Below are 21,402 nucleotides of genomic sequence, written 5' to 3'. Positions count from 1 at the left end.
TTTGATAACTCAAGAGTTCCAACAAAGAGGTACTTAAGCAAGTGAGAAATAGATAGTTGTATTCCCTTGCATTGGCTACTGGCTTGAGAACTGACCCTCTCACATCCTGCTGGTAGAAATGCAAATTGATATGAACCCCTCTGGGGTTCTCTAGAAAATATGTGCTCCCACCTCAACACTTGGCATATGTTCTGGCCCTGGGGATATATGTCAAGGAAATGAATGGTTCTAAGGCAATAATTTTTCACAAGAACAAAGTTTTCACTGCCATAGTGTTTACCACAGCCATGACCAACAAAATTATCAAAACACACCAAAAGGTAGAAATGATAGGACATCTATAAAATGTGAGTATACACCTCCATTTAAAAGATAGTGGTAGCATATAAAATGAAATGAAGTGATGTTCAAGCTGTACTGAAGGTGAATAAAATTAGGTACAAGTTTATGCTTAGTATGAGTCCATTTTTCCTAATATTTTGTTATGAAACCCATCAAACTCCAGAAATGTCTACCAGGTTGTACAGTGAAAATCCATATGATCACTACCTAGAGACTACAACATTAGCCATTTTCTATGCTACCTTAATCACACATATATCCCTGTGCCCATCCATTATCTATCCAGCAATTCATGTTATATTCTGGATGCATTTTAAAGTAAGCTGTAAGCAACAGTACTTTCCAACCCTAGATAATTCAGCACCCAAATGATTAACTAGAGTTTAATATTTGTTTATGGTGGTTCCTTTTTGCTCGTTGAGGGAAAACTTACACAGAGCAAAATGCACAAATCCTAACTGCACCATTCATTGAATTTTGACAACTGCACACACCTGTGTAACCCAACCCTCTTATCAGTATCTGGAACATTATCCTCACCCCAGATGTGTTCTCATGTCTCCTCCCAATCCATCTGCTCCTCCATCCCTCACAGGCAAACACTGGTCAGCTTTCTGTTTCTGTAGGTTAGTTTTACTGTTTCTAGAACTTTTAATAAATGGTATGTCCTCTTTTGTGCTTGTCTTTTTCCACTCAGCAAATGGTTTTGAGATTCATACACGTTGTTGTGTGCATTGGTTTTTCTTTCCCCTTTTATTGCTGAGTACTATTACATCATACGGATATTCCAGAGTCGGTTTCAGTGATCTCATTGTTGAAATGTAAAAGGAGAAGTAGAAGCAGAAGGAGGAGGAGGAAAAGAAAAAGAAACCTGTGTATTTGCAAAGAGAAAAGTTTACTGTAATATGTTATACCCACTTATTGACAGCAATTGTCTGTAAATTATGGCATTTATGTGTCAGTGGATAAGCTGATCTTCAAAAGCACCTACTCCTCTAGACTGATGTACTTACCGTTCATAATAGTTCCATCTTTAGTGGTGTCTCTTTTTAACTTACACCAAATGACATCATTGAATTAAGAATGAACTAAACAGAGTCAGTGAGTTGTTAACAAAATAGTAGTATATCAAATCTTGGAATACTCTGTGCCAAGATATGTGTCAAAAATTCATGTGCATGCGACTCTGGGTGATAGTTTGGGTGTTTGGGGTTATGTTCAATGTGTATTGACGGGAGACTGAGGAAACTCCAAAGGACCTTTCCATGGTAGAGAGATTAGGTCCTCAATCATGAGGAACAAATGCAAACATGAAGAAAACCATAAGCAAGAAAACATTGAAGGATTCATAAACCTGATTGATTCGAAACTCTTCTCATTCAAACCCAACATAAGCAAACATCAGATCATAAACCCATTTCGTCCATAGAAGCCAATACGTAAGAGCAGTGTTTGATTGGCATCTTCTTGATGATCCAAAGGTCTCAACCTCATATATCCAACTGCCTACTACTTGACATTTCCATTTGGATATTTCGCTAATCTCAAATTTAATATTTTCACAAGACACTTCAGGATCAATTAGAATTCTAATTATACTTGTGAAACATTGTACTATGTAATCTTAGTACAATACAACCGTCTCTACAACTGAAATTTGATGCTCATGGAATGTTAATATGGATAAGCTTTCAAGCGTCAGTGAGAAAAAGTTGTCCATGTAGTGCCACATATTTATATTCATGCAGTATATAGTAAAATACCCATTTCTTCACACTATTTCCTACACTGAGTGTTACAACTCTTGTTATATTTATTCAATACAATGAGCTAATACTTTAAAATTTTTCTTGATTACATCTTTCTTTCATAAATTCTAGAATTCATGGATTGAAATCTGTGAGTAAAATAATAAATAAAGCAGAAAATAGAATCAAGTTTAAGTAAAGAGAAAATCAGCTAGTAACTTGAGATAAAAACTGTTACGTTTTGGATATGACTCTTTCTGTCTATGTGTGTGTACATATTTGTGTGTCTGTGTATATTCCTTATGGTATATTTATATATAATGTTTTAAGAAAAATATAATCATACTCTACATGCTCTTAGATTTACCTCCATTAACTTTTCTTTATTTAATTATTCATTCACATTCCTTAAAATGTATTGTACAGGGATTTCTGCTTCTTGGAAGATGAAATAGACTTAATTTCCTTACTTTTCTCTATTTTTCCCTCTAAGAACAGCTAAAAAACTCTGATGTTACATATAAAACAAACATTTTAAAAAGCCCTATTAGGTGAGAGAATAAGACAAACTGGCTAGTGACCCCAGGGCCTGAGTAAAAACATAATGGTGGGGTGGAGTCAAGACAGTGGAGTAGGAGGATGCAGAGTTCATGTCTCCTCACAACTAGGGCACCTACCAGGTGCTGGTGGGGGACTTTGGACACCTAAGGGAACGGGAGGAACCTCTACATGAGCAGGTAGGACATTGAGGGGGAGGGGGGAGGAGAAGTGGAGGCAGGATGGGACCAGTGCCCCTGAGGGGTGGCTGGGGGAGGGGAGGGGTTCCTATGCCCAGTGGGGCCCACTCACAGTGGGGGGATCTGTGGGGATGGGGAGAGACCTTTGGAGGATTGGGGAATTGCAGGAGAACATGGTCAGCATTTCCCCCACCCACTTGGGCCCCAGTGAGCCTGCTGGGGCCCCAGGACTGAACCTCTGCCCTCCTGGGCCCCCTCCAGCTGTGCTATGCCTAAGTCCCACCCCCCACACACTCCCAAGGCCTTTTCTGGCTTTTTTTTTCTGTTGTGGTTCTGTTTTGCCTTGTTGTTATTGTTTCATTTATATTTATATTTTTTCTAATATATTTTTTATCCTAATTTTATTTTATTTTTTAAATTTTTTATTCTTTGTTATTGTTCTGCTCCTTTTTGTTTGTTGCCTTTTTTTCTTTTTTCTTTTTTGGCCACACCACATGGTTTGTGGGATCTTGGTTCCCAGGCCAGAGGTTGGGCCTGAGCTCCTGTGGTGGGAGTGCTGAGTCCAAACCTCTGGACTAACAGAGAACCTCAGATCCCAGGGAGTATTAATTGGTGTGAGGTCTCCCAGAGGTCCTCGTCTCAGCATCAAGACCCAGCTCTACCCAACTGCCTGCAAACTCCAGTGCTGGATGCCTCAGGCCAAACAACCAGTAGGACAGGAACACAGCCTCACCCATCAAAAAACAAATGAGATGACAAAATAATATGTTACAGATGAAAGAGCAAGTTAAAAACCTACAGGACCAAATAAATGAAGAGGAAATAGGCAACCAACCTGAAAAAGAATTCACAAAATCTCGAACGAAAGGATCACAAGGATAACACTGAAGAAGATCATCAAAACCACAAGGGAAAAATTTATAAAGAAGAAAAGAAGAGAGAAAAACTGCACCCCACACACACACACACACATAACAGAACACAAGTAATTAAATGGCAGTAAGTACATACCTATAAATAATCACTTTAAATATCAATGAACTAGATGCTCCAATCAAAGACTGATTGGATAAAAATATGAGACCCATTTAAATGCTGCCTAAAAGAGACCCACTTCAGAGCTAAAGACACACACAGCCTGAAAGTAGGGGGTGGAAAAAGATATTCCATGCAAATTGAAACAAAAAGAGAGCTGGGGTATCAATACTCATGTCAGACAAAGTAGACTTTAAAACAAAGTCTCTAACAAAGCAAAGTCTCTAACAAAAGACAAAGAAAGACATTATATAATGATGAATGGATCAATAGAAGATGATATAACATTCATAAACATATATCCAGCCAATAAAGGAGCACCTAAACATATAAAGCAAATATTAACAGACATAAAGGGAGAAACTGACAGTAATAAAATGATAGTAGTGGACTTTAACATCCCACTGACATCAATGGATAGAGCATTCAGAGAGAAAACAGTGACCTTAAATGACACATTGGACCAGTTGGATTTAATAGATATCTACAGAACATTGGATCTAAAAACAGCAGAGTACACATTCTTTTCAACTGTATATGGAACATTCTCCAGGATAGATCACATGCTAGGCCACAAAAAAGTCTCTACAAATTTAAGAAGATAGAAATTATATCAAGCATCTTTTCAGACCACAAAGGTATGAAACTAGAAATCAATTACAGGAAGAATACTGGAAAAAAACACAAAACCATGGAGACTAGAGAACATGCTACTAGAAAACCAATGGGTAAATAAAGAAACCAAAGAGGAAATCAGAAAATACTTTGAGACAAATGAAAATAAAAGCCCAACTTTACAAAATCTATGGGACACAGCAAAAGCAGTTCTAAGAGGGAAGTTTATAGCAATACAGGCCTACCTTGGTAAATGAGAAAATTCTCAAATAAACAAACCTACATCTAATGGAATTAGAAAAAAAGAACAAAGCCCAAAGTCAGCAGAAGGAAGGAACTATTAAAGATCAGTGTGTAAATAAATTAGAGAACAACAAAAAAGAAATTATCAAAGAAACAAGAGCTGGATTTTTGAGAAGAGAAGCAAAATTGATAATCCTCTAGCCAGGCTCATTAATAAAAAAAGAGAGAGGACCCAAATAAACAAAATTAGAAATGAAAGAGGAGAAGTTTCAACCAATATCACAGAAATACAAAGAACCATAAGAGAATACTATAAACAGTTATATGCCAACAAGTTGGACAACTTAGAAGAATAGATAAATTCCTAGCAACTTACAATCTTCCAGGACTGAATTAGGAAGAAATAGATAGTCAGAATAGACTTATTACTAGTTGCTGGATTTGAATCAATAAAACAAAAACAAAAACTCCCAACAACCAAAAGTCCAGAACCAGAAAGCTTTACAGGGAATTCTAGCAAACATATAAAAAAGAGTTAATACCTATCTTATCACACTTTTCCAAAAACTTTAAGAGCGTGAACACTCTCAGACTCATTCTATGAGCCCACAATTACCCTGACACCAAAACCAAACAAAGATACCACAAAGAAGAGAAAATTACAAGCCAATATCTCTGATGAATACAGATGCAAAAGTCCTCAATAAAATGTTATCAAATAGAAATGAACAATAAATAAAAACGATCATATACTATGATCAAGTGGGATTTATCCCAGAGATGCAAGGATTATTCAATATACACAAATCAATCAATGTGATACTCCACGTTAAAAAAAGATAAAAATCACATGATCACCTAAATAGATGCAAAAAAGCATTTGGCAAAATTCTATATCCATTCATAATAAAAACTCTCAACAAAGTTGGTTTAGAGGAAACATATCTCAACCTAATAAAGGCCATTTATGACAAACGCACAGTTAACATCATACTAAACAGTTAAAGGCTGAAAACATTTCCTCTAAGATCAGGAACAAAACAAGGATGCTTACTCTTGCCATTGTTATTTAACACAGTATTAGAAGTCTCAGCCACAGCAATCAGACAAGGAAAATAAATAAAAGTCATCCAAATTTGAACGGTATAAGTAAAACTGTCACTATTTGCAGATGACATGATACTATATATAAAAAACCCTCAAGACTCCACCAAAAAGTTATAGAACCAATACATGAATTCAGTAAAGTTGCAAGATACAAAATTAATATATGGAAATCTGTTGCATTTCTATACACTAATAATCCTATCAGAAAGACAAATGAAGAAAACAATTCCATTTACGGTCACATCAAAAAGAATAAAATACTGAAGAATAGATTTAAACAAGGAGTTGTACTCTGAAAACTAGAAGACACTGAAGAAATTGAAGATGACACAAATAAATGGAAAGCTATACTGTGCTCATGGATGGGGAGAATCAATATTGTTAAAATATCCATACTACCCAAACAATCTATAGATTCAATACAATACCTATCATAATAGCAGTGGCATATTTCAAAGAACATGAACAAATATTCTTAAGATTTTATGGAAGCACAAAGACCACAAGTAGCCAAAGCAATCTTGAGAAAAAAGAACAAAGCTGAAGGTATCATGCTCCTATACTTGAAAATATACTACAAACTATAATAATCAAAAGAGTATGGTACTGGCAGCAAAATAGACACGTAGATCAATGGAACAAAATAGAGAGTGCAGAAATAAACTCACAATTACTTGGCCAATAAATATTCAACAAAGTATGCAAGAATATACAGTGGGGAAAAGACAGTCCCTTTAATAAATGGTGTTTGGAAAGCTGCCAGATATGTGCACAAGGATGGAACTGGACCACTGTCTTACCCAATATTTAGAAATAAATTCAAAATGGATTGAAGACTTCAATGTGATACCTGAAACCATAAAATTCTTAGAAGAAAACACAGGCTGTAAGTTCTTTGACATCTGTCTTAGCAATATTATTTTGGATCTGTGTCCTCAGGAAAGAGGAACAATTACAAAAATAAACAAATGGGACTACATCAAACTAGAAACCTTTTTGCACAGGGAAGGAAATCACTAACAAAATGAAATGGCAACCTACTGATTGTCAGAAGATATTTGCAAATCATATATCTGATAAAGGATTGATATCCAATATATATAAAGAACTCATACAACTCAATATAAAAAAAAACCCAAAAGAACCAGAATAAAAATCGGAAGAGGACCATAATAGACATTTTTCTAAAGAAGTCATACAGATGTCCAAAGTCACATGAAAATGTGCTCAACATCACTAATCATCAGAGAAATGCAAATCCAAACCACAATGAAATACTACCTCACATCTGTCAGAATAACTATTATAAAAGAGACAAGAAACAACAATTGGTGAGCATGTGGAAGAAATGGGATCCTCATGCACTGTTGGTAGTAATGTATCTTGGCGCAGCCATATGGAAAACAGTATTGAGTTTCCTCAAAAAACTAAGAATAGAACTACCATACAATCCAGGGAATCCACTTCTGGGTATTAAAAACAACACAAAAACTCTAAACAATAAAAGAAAATATTATTTAAAACAACAACAAAAAACACACTCTAATTTGAAAAGATATATGCATCCCTATGTTCATTGCAGCAGTATTTACAACAGCCAATATGGAAGCAACGTAAATGTCCATCCACAGATGAATGGATAAAGATGATGTGATACACACACACACACACACACACACACACACACAGACAATAGAATATTACTCAGCCATAAAAAAGAATGAAATGATGCCATTTGTAGCAACATGGATGGACCTAGAGATTATCATACTAAGTGAAGTTAGGCAGACAGAGAAAGACAAATATCATGTGATATCACTTATATGTGGAATCTAAAAAGCAAAACAAATGAACAAACAAAACAAAACAGAAAGAGGCTCATACATACAGAGCACAAACTGTTTGTTGCCAGAGATGTGAGGGGTGAGGGGATTAACAAAATTGGTAAAGGGGATAAAGAGGTACTGACTTCCAGCTATTAGTCATGGGGATGTAATGTAGACATAGGGAATATAGTCAATAACATTGCAACCACTTTGTATGGTGATGGATGGTAACTTGTCTTATTGTGATGTGCATCTTATAATGTATAAAAATATGAGTCGTTGTGTTGTACATCTGAAACTAATATAATATTGTATGTTAATTATATCTCAATAAGAAAAAAGTAGTGGCATGTGTGTGTGTGTGTGTGTGTGTGATGGAATATTATTTAGCCACAAGAAGAAGGAAATCTTGCCATTTGTGACAATGTGGATGGATGCTAAGTGAAATAAGTCAGACAGAAAAAGACAAACACTCTATGACCTCACTTATATGGGGAAAGAAAACAAAAACCAAAAAAGAAACTCATAAAAAGAGTTCAAATGTGTGTTTACCAAATGCAGGGGTTAGGGGGAGAAGGAATTGTGTGCGGGTTGTCAAAAGGTACAAACTTCCAATTATAAAGTAAAGAAGTACCAGGAATATAACATACAACATGATGACTATAGTTAACACTGGTTTATAATATATATGAAAGTTGTTAATAGAGTAAATCCTAAGTGTTCTCATCACAAGGAAAAAAATTTTATTTTTTGTAGCTATAGATCATGGAATAAACTTAATTTATTGTGCTTATCATTTCACAATATATATGTCACATCATTATGCTGTATGCCTTAAACTCATATAGTAATGTATGTAGCAAAAATGCTGTTTTTGAACATTACTTAGGTCAGCTCTTTTCTTTTTCATACCCTTCAATGAAGCCATGTAATATATTTGTAATATAGTTAGATTCATTTCATAGTTGGTATTCCATTCTGGATTCCTCCTTCATCTGGATGAAAGATTTTTAATTTTCATGAATAGTCATATAACCACAAACACAGTACCATACAGAATAGTTATACCATCTAAAATATTATCTTGTGTATCCCTTTGTAATCAGCCCTTATCTTCATCCAAAATTCATGGCAACCACTCACATGTTTTCTCTCCCTATACTTTCACCTTACACATAATGTCATAGAAATAAAATTATGCAATATGTAGGTTTTGGTGTATGACCTCTTTCATTTAGTAATCTCACAAGCCCTTAAAAGTAGAGAGATGCAGTAGAAGAAGTAGTCAGAGGGATTCAAAGCATGAGAAGGATTCATCACCCAATTTTTGGCTTTGAAGATTTAGAGGGTCATGAGCCAAGGAAAGTGCCTAGTCTCTAGAAGCTAAGAATGATCCCAGACCAACAGTCAGTAGTTAAATGGAAACTTCAGTCATCTTGCAGTCAACTTGCTGAATAAAATGAATTTTGCCAACAACCGCAATGAGCCTGGAATTGAATTCCTCCTATAGCCCCCAAATAAGAGCTCAGACTGTCAAACATATTTATTTCATCCTTGTGAGATCCTAAGCAGAGAACCCACTTGAGACCACCTGGATGTTTCACCTCCAGGAATGTCATAAAAGGTTGTTTTGTCTTAAGTAGCTATATTTGTGGTAGCTTGTTAAGGCAAGGATAGAAAATGAATACATACCAATTAAAAGACTGATTTTTCAATTCTGTAATGAGTTATATGGGAAAAGAGTCTAAAAAAGAGTGGATATATGTATATGAATAACTGATTAACTGTGCTATACAGCAGAAAGTAACACAACATTGTAAATCAACTATACTCCAATAAAATTTTTTTAAGAAGACTGATATTTTCAGATTAGATAGAAGAGCAGGATCCAATTATACACTGCCTTCAAGGAACCCACTTTAATTAAAAATATATAGATATGTTAACAATATCAGGATTGAAAATGGAGTTGCTTCTTAATACCAATGCAAACTTCACTAGAAGCAATATTAGCAGGAATATAGAAAGTTATTACATAAAAATAAATTGATCAATTCACCAAGAAACATAACAAAAATATTTAAGCAAGTAAAAGAGTGCTTCAAAACATATGAGGCAAAAACTTGTAGATCTGAAAGGAGAGTGGAAAAAGCCACAAATATACTTAGAAACTTCAACATTCCACTCTCAGTAATCAATAGAAGCAGTAGTCAGGAAATCAACAATGATATACAAGAAACTGAAGAAAAATATCTTAAAATGTGACATAGAAAATTGACATCTAGCATGACATTGTGAGGAGCTCTGCTGATCTGCACCCCAGTAAAAAAAGGTGAAAATTATTTTTTAAATCCCAATAACTATCTAAAGTCCTTGGAATGATTTGAAGGGCAAAGAGCAAATGAAGCAATATCTATTCAAGAGATCACATGAAAATTCAGCAAGAAAGATAAGTTTGTGGTATTTGAACCAAGACTTATCCCTCCATTACCTCTCCAAACTCAGTGATGTGGAGACTTCAATCCATATTGCTGCAGCCAAGAACACAGGGTTCTTATCCCCCCAGCTCCCAATCAGAGGGTTTTCTACCTAGAAGAAGCAGGACCACAGTGCTTCTACTTCTTCCTCCTGCTACCTGTTTATGAGGCTAAATCATGGCAATTGCAATTGAGAGGTAGGGGTTCTCTTCTGCTTAGTTGTCACTCATGGAGACAAAACAAATATCAAACACTGTCCTCAGAAGTTATTTCTTCTAGGGATCCAGATTCTAGTTGTAATAATTCGTAGAGCAATTTATGCTTCCAGGGCATTGTGGAAAAGAATAGAGCAATCACCAGTCAATTGGTGGAGTTTAACAACTTATATGGTCAGGTAAAGAGAAAAATAAAGCCCCACCAAAATCACTGGCATCCCAGGATGACTGTGAGCATATCAAAAGTTGTGCCTTCCAGAGGTGCAATATCAGAGGCTTAAAACCATTTGGGAGGGGATTGAATAGATTTAACTAAAATAATGCAGCCAGCCAGTAAACAAATAAATAATCAAACAATAATTTTTAAAAACAGTGGGGAGGGGGGGAGAGTGGACCAGTACCTAGAGTTTCTACAATATATTATCTAAAATGTCTAGTTTCCCACAAAATTACTGATATCAGGCAAAATATATTTTTAAAAATATTGGTGATAAAGAGAGATATGATGATAAAATTATCAATTTATCAGAAAGATATAACAATTATAAACATGTATGTGTCTAATAACAGAGCACCAAAATACATGAAGCAAAAACTAACAGAAATAAAGGGAGAAGGGAAAAAGAAAAATTCAACAATAATATTTGGAGACTTAAATACCAATATTTCAAGAATCAACAGAACAGCTAGACTGAAGATCAACAAGAAAATAGAAGATATGAACAGTACTATAAACCACCTTGACCTAACAGACATCTATAGTATACTTCACACAACAGCAAAATATATATTCTTAAGTGCACTAGAAACTCTCCAGCATCAACCATACACTAAATCGTAAAACAAATCTCAACAAATTTAAAGAGATAGAAAAAATACAAAGCGATGCTCTGACCAAAATGGAATGAAATTCAAAATAAAAAGCAGAAAAACTCACAAATATGTGGAAACTTGAAAAAAGATGCAATCTTAAATAATCAATGAGTCAAAGAGTAAATCAAAAGAGTAATTATAAAATAATTTTAGATGAATGAAAATGGACACAACATAATACTTATGGGATGGAGGTAAAGCAGTGCTTACAGGGAAATTTATAGCTGTAAATATCTATATTAAGAAAGAAGAAAGATCACAAATCAATAAGCTAATTTTCCACCTTAGGACACTGGAAAAAGAAGAGCTAACTAAATTTAAAGCAAACAAAGGAAAGAAATAATAAAGATTAGAGACTGAGGAGGTCAAGATGACAGAGTAAGAGGACGTTGAGCTCTCCTGTCCCTACAAACACATCAAAAATACATTTATATGGAAAACAAACTGGAAATTGGCAGAAGCGCACGTATGCAACCAAGACTGTAATAAAAAAATACACACATAATCAAGTAGGATGGGAAGAAAAGCATCAGGTCAAGACCTGTGCCCCTGGGAGGTGACTCAGAGGAAAAGGGAGATCACATAGGTGGACACTCACCCCTGGGGAGGGGTTAGTCAAGCCACAGACTGGGCATCTCAGTTCTGGGGACCTACATGTAGGAGAAAAACCCCCTTGGCTGCTTACAGAATTGCAGGGACAGATAGAAAGTCTGGAGAAGCCTAGACTCCACTCATGAGGAGTGTGCATATGCTGGCATGTGCCCAGGCAGGGTGGAGAGAGGTCTGCCCTTGTGGCTACTGCCTTGCCATGCTCCCCAGTTGAGCTAAGAGAATGCCCCAGCCCTGCTCAATCCATACCACAGCTTGGCACTGGATTGAGGGCAGCCAGAACCAAGGGAAAGACTTGATAAAGGAAAGCAGAGCTGACCTGGGGGTCAAGGGCATAGCCCAGGTGGGACAGTGGTGGCCATTGTTGGTATTTACTCAAGCAGCACCCCCAGAAGCATCCCAGACTTCTGACAAGAGTGGCTCCTAAAATTCCCACAACCACCTTACTGTGCTCTCCAGCCTGAGTGAGGTAAACGTTTGGGCCCCACTCGCTCCATGCCACAGTCTAGCACTAGATCTGGGGTGGTCATGACAGGGGAAAAGATATGACTGTGGGCTGCATCTGAGTGGAGCTGCTGCTGCCCACACAGGCAGAGCATTGGACCTCTGTAAGCACATAAGCCCCACTTGGTTCAGCACTCACCTTTCTGGGGGCAAAGGTCCAAGCACAGGGAAAAGGAAAATGCACACTTAAAGGGAACAGAGCCAGCTCAAGACTGACCCTTGGAGATTCTGCTTCAGCAACTTAGGAGCAGACCCCACCACTAACAGGATGGTGATGGTCACTAAGCAGAGAGGAAGTCACACCTCACACATAGGCTCTAGCTCTTCCATCACCAGCTACACCCCATACCAAGGTGATAGCTGCCAGCACACCCTGAGGAAAGGTGTAATTGGCACCCACATCAAATTCAGCTCTCCCACCAAAGAAATTAGGCACATGCAGTCTGCATAGAGATGCTCTGACATTAAAAAAAACACTTCAAGATCACAAGAGGTAACTAAATTCATAGAGACAGAGAAAGTTAAGGGAAATGAAAAGGCAGAGGAAATACTCTTAATTGAAAGAGCAAGAGAAAACCCCTGAAAAAATAAGTAATAAAAGAGAAATTTAAAATTTACCAGATAAGAATTCAAAACATTGGTAATAAAAATGCTAACTGAATTAAGGAAGAGAATTGATCTAAACACAGATCATTTAACAAAGAACTAGAAAATATAAAAAAGACCCAGCCAAGGGGTTTCCCTGGTGGCGCAGTGGTTGAGAATCTGCCTGCTAATGCAGGGGACGCGGGTTCAAGCCCTGGTCTGGGAAGATCCCACATGCCGCGGAGCAACTGGGCCCGTGAGCCACAATTACTGAGCCTGCGCGTCTGGAGCCTGTGCTCCGCAACAAGAGAGGCCGCGATGGTGAGAGACCCGCGCACCACGATGAAGAGTGGCCCCTGCTTGCCACAACTGGAGAAAGCCCTCGCACAGAAACGAAGACCCAACACAGCCATAAATAAATAAAAGTTAAAAAAAAAAAATTAAAAAAAAAAAGACCCAGCCAAAAATAAATAATGCAATATCTGAGATAAAAAACACTCTAGAAGCAATGAATAGCAGACTAAATAACAAAGAAGAATGCATAAGTGATCTGGAAGATAAGCTAATGGAAATCACACAATCACAGCACATAGAAAGACAAATTTTAAAAAAATGCAACATTCTTCACTCTGTATGACAGATTCTAGGTCCATCCATGTCTCTACAAATGACCCAATTTTGTTCCTTTTTATGGCTGAGTAATATTCCATTGTATATATGTACCACATCTTTTTTATCCATTCGTCTGTCATACAGAGTGAAGTAAGTCAGAAAGAGAAAAACAAATATCATATAATAATGCATGTATGTGGAATCTAGAAAAATGGTACAGATGAACCTATTTGCTGGGCAGGAATAGAGACACAGATGTAGGGAACAGATGTGTGGACCTGGTAGGGGGGTGGGATGAATTGGGAGATTGGGATTGACATATGTGCACTGCCATGTGTAAAAAAGATAGCTAGTGGGAACCTGCTGTATAGTGCAGGGAGCTCAGCTCAGTGCTCTGTGGTGATCTAGATGGATGGGATGGGGGTGGGAGAGGGACGTCCAAGAGGGAGGGGATATATGTATACAAATAGCTGATTCACTTCGTTGTACAACAGAAACTAACACAACATTGTAAAGCATTTATACTCCAATAAAGATGTAAAAACAAAAAACAACATGCACTAAAAAACCAATGGGTCAATGATGAAATCAAATAGGAATTCAGAAAATACCTCAAGATAAATGAAAATGGAAACACAACACTCCAAAATCTATGGGATGCAGCAAAAGCTGTTCCCTCTTAAGGGAAGTTCATAGCAATACAGGCCTTCCTCAAGAAACAAGAAAAATCTCAAATAAACATCCTAACCTCCCACCTAAATATTAGGAAAAGAAGCCCAATGTCCAGGAAGCTCAATGTCAGCAGAAGGAAGGAAATAATAAAGATCAGAGAGGAAATAAATAAAAGAGATTAAAAAAATAGCAAGATCAATGAAACCTAAAACTGTTTTTTGGAAAAGATAAACAAAATTGATAAACATTTAGCCAGGTTAACCAAGAAGACAAGAGGGAGGATCTAAATAAACAAAATAAGAAATAAAAGAAGAGAAATAACTGATACCACAAAGATACAAAAATTCATAATTGAATATTACAAACACATATGCCAACCAATTGGACAACCTAGAAAAAATGGACACATTTCTAGAAATATACATCCTGCCAAGACTGAGTTAAGAAGAAACAGACAATTTGATCAGACAGATCAATAGAAATGAAATTGAATTTGTAATTCAAAAAGCTCCCAGGAAGAAAAGTCCAAAACCAGATGGCTTCATAGGGGAATTATACAAAACATATACAGAAGAATACCTATCCTTCACAAACTATTCCAAAAACTTGAATAGGATGGAATACTTCCAAATTCATTCTATGAGACCACAATTACCTTGATGCCAAAACCAGACAAAGACACAAAACAAAATCACAGGCCAATATCTTTGATGAATATGGATGTAGAAATCCTCAAGAAAATATTAGCAAACCAAATCCAACAATATATATAAAGGGCCATATACCATTCAAATTGGATTAATTCCAGTGTCACAAAGCTGGTCCAACAATCGCAAATCAACCAATGTGATACACATTAACAAAAAGAAAGATAAAGGTCACATGACCATCTCAATAGATGCAGAAACAGCTTTTGACAAAATTCAATATTTCATGACAAAAACTCTCATCAAAGTGGGTGTAGAGGAAACATATTTCAATGTAATAAAGACCATTTATGACAAACCCACAGCCAACATCATACTCAATGGTGAAAAGCTGAAAGCCTTCCCACTAAATTCAGGAACAATAAAAGGATACTCACTCTCTCCACTTCTATTTAAAACATAGTATTGAAAATGCAAGCCACAGCAATCAGAGGAGAAAAAGAAATAAAATGTTTCCAAATTAGAAGGGAAGAGGTAACTGTCACTACTTGCAGATAACATGATACTTTATATATAGAACCATAATGTCTCCACTCAAAAACTATTAGAACTAATAAATAAATTCAGTAAGATTGCAGGATACAAGATTAATATACAGAAATCTGTTGCATATTTATACAGTAAAAATGAAATATCAGGAAGAGAAAGTAAACAAAACAATCCCATTTAAAATCACATCAAATGAATAAAATATTTAGGAATAAACTTAACCAAAAAGGTGAAAGACTTACACTCAGAAAACTATAAAACACTGATGAAGGAAATTGAAAATGATACACAGAAATGGAACGATATCCTGTGCTCTTGGACTGGAAGAATTAATATTGTTAAAATGTCCATACTGCCCAAAACAATCTTCAGATTTAATGCAATCCCTATCAAAATACCTACAACATTTTTCACAGAACTGGAACAAATAATCCTACAATTCATATGGAGCCACAAGACCCCAAATTGCCAAAGCAATCTCGAGAAAAAAGAACAAAATTGGAGGTATCACCCTCTCAGACTTCAGACTATGCTACAAAACTACAGTAATCAAAATAGTGTGGTATTGGCACAAACACAGACATATAGATCGATGGAACAAAATAGAGAGCCCAGAATAAACCCACACACCTATGGTCAATTGATCTATGACAAAGCAGGCAAGAATATACAATGGATGAAAGGCAGTCTCTTCAATAAGTGGTGCTGTTAAGATTAAACGTGTAAACGAGAAAAATAAAATAAAATAAGTGGTGCTGGGAAAACTGGACAGCTACATGTAAAAGGATGAAATTAGAACATTCTCTAATACCATACACAAAAATAAACTCAAAATGGATTAAGTCCTCAAAGTAAGATCAGAAACCATAAAATTCTTACAAGGAAACATAGGCAAAACGCTCTTTGACATAAATTGTAGCAATATTTTTTGTATCTGTCTCCTAAGGCAAAAGAAATAAAATCAAAAATAAACAAATGGGACCTAATTAACCTTAAAGTCTTTTGCACAATAAATGAAACCATTGACAAAACAAGACATCCTACTGAATGGGAGAAAATATGTGCAAATGATATGACTGGTAGGGGGTTAATATCTAAAATATATAAACAACTCATACAACTCAATATCAAAAATACAAACAACCCAATTATAAAATGAGTAGACCAAAATAGATATTTTTCCAAAGAAGATATACAGATGAATAAGAGGCATATAAAAAGATGCTCGGGGCTTCCCTGGTGGCGCAGTGGTTGAGAATCTGCCTGCCAATGCAGGGGACATGGGTTCGAGCCCTGGTCTGGGAGGATCCCACGTGCCACGGAGTGGCTGGGCCCATGAGCCACAATTACTGAGCCTGCGCGTCTGGAGCCTGTGCTCCGCAACAAGAGAGGCCGCGATAGTGAGAGGCCCACGCACCGCGATGAAGGGTGGCCCCCGCTTGCCGCAACTGGAGAGAGCCCCCGCACAGAAACGAAGACCCAACACAGCCAAAAATAAATAAATAAATAAAAATTTTAAAAAGATGCTCAACATCACTAATTATTACAGAAATGCAAATCAAAACCAAGATAAAATATCACCTCACATGTGTCATAATGGCTATTATCGAAAAGTCTACAAATAAAAAATGTTGTTTAGGATGTGAAGAGAAAGGAACTCTTGTACACTGTGGCTGGGAAAAAAGTTGATGCAACTACTATGAAAAACAGTATGGAAGTTCCTCAAAAACTGAAAATAGAACTACCATATCAGAGGATTAACCAAGATGGCAGAGTAGGAGGATGTGCTCTCACTCCCTCTTGCGAGAGCACCAGAATCACAACTGGCTGCTGGACAATCATTGACAGGAAGACCCTGGACATCACCAAGGAGGATACACCACATCCAAGGACAGAGGAGAAGCCACAGTGAGACGGTAGGAGGGGCGCAATCAGAGTAAAATCAAATCCCATAACTGCTGGGTGGGTGACTCACAGACTGGCGAACACTTATACCACAGAAGTCCACCCACTGGAGTGAAGGTTCTGAGCCCCACGTCAGGCTTCCCAACCTGGGGGTCCGGCTATGGGAGGAGGAATTCCTAGAGAATCAGACTTTGAAGCCTAGTGGGAATTGATTGCAGGACTTTGACAGGACTGGGGGAAAGAGAGACCCCACTCTTGGAGGGCACACACAAAGTAATGTGTGCATCGGGACGCAGGGGAAGGAGCAGTGACCCTGGGGGAGACTGAACCAGACCTACCTGCTGGTGTTGGGGGGTCTCCTGCAGAGGCGGGTGGTGGCTCTGTTTCACCGTGGGGATAAGGACACTGGCAGCAGAGGTTCTGGGAAGTTCTCCTTGGCGTGAGCCCTCCCAGAGTCTGCCATTAACCCCACCAAAGAGCACGGGTAGGCTCCAGTGTTGGGTTGCCTCAGGCAAAACAACCAACAGGGAGGGAACCCAGCCCCACCCATCAACAGTCAAGTGGATTAAGGGTTTACTGAGCTCTGACCGCCACAGCAACAGGGAGGGAACCCAGCCCCACCCATCAACAGTCAAGTGGATTAAAGTTTAACTGAGCTCTGACTGCCACAGCAACAGTCAGCTCTACCCACCACCAGAGCCTCCCATCAAGCCTCTTAGATAGCCTCAACCACCAGAGGACAGACAGCAGAAGCAAGAAAAACTACAATCCTGCAGCCTGTGGACCAAAAACCACAGTTACAGAAAGATAGAGAAGATGAAAAGGCAGAGGGCTATGTACCAGATGAAGGAACAAGAAAAAACCCCAGAAAAACAACTAAATGAAGTGGAGATAGGCAACCTTCCAGAAAAAGAATTCAGAATAATGATAGTGAAGATGATCCAGGACCTCAGAATAAGAATGGAGGCAAAGATTGAGAAGATGCAAGAAATGATTAACAAAGACCTAGAAGAATTAAAGAACAAACAAACAGAGATGACCAATACAATAACTGAAATGAAAACTACACTAGAAGGAATCAATAGCAGAATAACTGAGGCAGAAGAACGGATAAGTGACCTGGAAGACAGAATGGTGGAATTCACTGCTGCGGAACAGACTAAAGAAAAAAGAATGAAAAGAAATGAAGACAGCCTAAGAGACCTCTGGGACAACATTAAACGCAACAACATTTGCATTATAGGGGTCCCAGAAGGTGAAGAGAGAGAGAAAGGACCATAGAAAATATTTGAAGAGATTATAGTCGAAAACTTCCCTAACATGGGAAAGGAAATAGCCACCCAAGTCCAGGAAGCGCAGAGAGTCCCATACAGGATAAGCCCAAGGAGAAACACGCTGAGACACATAGTAATCAAAGTGGCAAAAATTAAAGACAAAGAAAAATTATTGAAAGCAGCAAGGGAGAAACGACAAATAACATACAAGGGAACTCCCATAAGGTTAACAGCTGATTTCTCAGCAGAAACTCTGCAAGCCAGAAGGGAGTGGCATGATATACTTAAAGTGATGAAAGGGAAGAACCTACAACCAAGATTACTCTACCCAGCAAGGATCTCATTTAGATTTGATGGAGAAATCAAAAGCTTTACAGACAAGCAAAAGCTAAGAGAATTCAGCACCACCAAACCAGCTCTACAACAAATGCTAAAGGAACTTCTCTAAGTGGGAAACACAAGAGAAGAAAAGGACCTACAAAAACAAACCCAAAACAATTAAGAAAATGGTCATAGGAACATACATATCGATAATTACCTTAAACGTGAATGGATTAAATGCCCCAACCAAAAGACATAGACTGGCTGAATGGATACAAAAACAAGACCCATATATATGCTGTCTACAAGAGACCCACTTTAGACCTAGGGACACATACAGACTGAAAGTGAGGGGATGGAAAAAGATATTCCATGCAAATGGAAATCAAAAGAAAGCTGGAGTAGCTATACTCATATCAGATAAAATAGACTTTAAAATAAAGAATGTTACAAGAGACAAGGAAGGACACTACATAATGATCCAGGGATCAATCCAAGAAGAAGATATAACAATTATAAATATATATGCACCCAACATAGGAGCACCTTAATACATAAGGCAACTGCTAACAGCTATAAAAGAGGAAATCGACAGTAACACAGTAATAGTGGGGGACTTTAACACCTCACTTACACCAATGGACAGATCATCCAAAATGAAAATAAATAAGGAAACAGAAGCTTTAAATGACACAATAGACCAGATAGATTTAATTGATATATATATAGGACATTCCATCCAAAAACAGCAGATTACACATTCTTCTCAAGTGCGCACGGAACATTCTCCAGGATAGATCACACCCTGAGTCACAAATCAAGCCTCAGTAAATTTAAGAAAATTGAAATCATATCAAGCATCTTTTCTGACCACAACGCTATGAGATTAGAAATGAATTACAGGGAAAAAAACGTAAAAAAGACAAACACATGGAGGCTAAACAATACGTTACTAAACAACCAAGAGATCACTGAAGAAATCAAAGAGGAAATAAAAAAATACCTAGAGACAAATGACAATGAAAACACGACGACCCAAAACCTATGGGATGCAGTAAAAGCAGTTCTAAGAGGGAAGTTTATAGCTATACAAGCCTACCTAAAGAAACAAGAAAAATCTCAAGTAAACAATCTAACCTTACACCTAAAGAAACTAGAGAAAGAAGAACAAACAAAACCCAAAGTTAGCAGAAGGAAAGAAATCATAAAGATCAGAGCAGAAATAAATGAAATAGAAACAAAGAAAACAATAGCAAAGATCAATAAAACTAAAAGTTGGTTCTTTGAGAAGATAAACAAAATTGATAAGCCATTAGCCAGACTCATCAAGAAAAAGAGGGAGAGGACTCAAATCAATAAAATCAGAAATGAAAAAGGAGAAGTTACAACAGACACCGCAGAAATGCAAAGCATCCTAAGAGACTACTACAAGCAACTTTATGCCAATAAGATGGACAACCTGGAAGAAATGGACAAATTCTTAGAAAGGTATAACCTTCCAAGACTGAACCAGGAAGAAACAGAAAATATGAACAGACCAATCACAAGTAATGAAATTGAAACTGTGATTAACAATCTTCCAACAAACAAAAAGTCCAGGACCAGATGGCTTCACAGGTGAATTCTATCAAACATTTAGAGAAGAGCTAACACCCATCCTTCTCAAACTCTTCGAAAAAATTGCAGAGGAAGGAACACTCCCAAACTCATTCTATGAGGTCACCATCACCCTGATACCAAAACCAGACAAAGACACTACAAAAAAAGAAAATTACAGACCAATATCACTGATGAATATAGATGCAAAAATCTTCAACAAAATACTAGCAAACAGAATCCAACAACATATTAAAAGGATCATACACCACGATCAAGTGGGATTTATCCCAGGGATGCAAGGATTCTTCAATATACGTAAATCAAACAATGTGATACACCATATTAAGAAATTGAAGAAAAAAAACCATATGATCATCTCAATAGATGCAGAAAAAGCTTTTGAAAAAATTCAACACCCATTTCTGATAAAAACTCTCCAGAAAGTGGGCATAGAGGGAACCTACCTCAACATAATAAAGGCCATATATGAAAAACCCACAGCAAACATCATTCTCAACGGTGAAAAACTGAAAGTATTTCCTCTAAGATCAGGAACGAGACAAGGATGTCCACTCTCACCACTATTATTCAACATAGTTCTGGAAGTCCTAGCCACGGCAATCAGAGAAGAAAAAGAAATAAAAGGAATACAAATTGGAGAAGAAGAAGTAAAACTGTCACTGTTTGCAGATGACATGATACTATACATAGAGAATCCTAAAACTGCCACCAGAAAACTGCTAGAGCTAATCAATGAATATGGTAAAGTTGCAGGATACAAAATTAATGCACAGAAATCTCTTGCATTCCTATACACTAATGATGAAAATTCTGAAAGAGAAATTATGGAAACACTCCCATTTACCATTGCAACAAAAAGAATAAAATACCTAGGAATAAACCTACC

The sequence above is a fragment of the Eschrichtius robustus genome, chromosome X, assembly GCF_028021215.1.
Source record: "Eschrichtius robustus isolate mEscRob2 chromosome X, mEscRob2.pri, whole genome shotgun sequence".
NCBI lineage: Eukaryota > Metazoa > Chordata > Mammalia > Artiodactyla > Eschrichtiidae > Eschrichtius > Eschrichtius robustus.
This window is presented reverse-complemented; position numbering follows the sequence as displayed.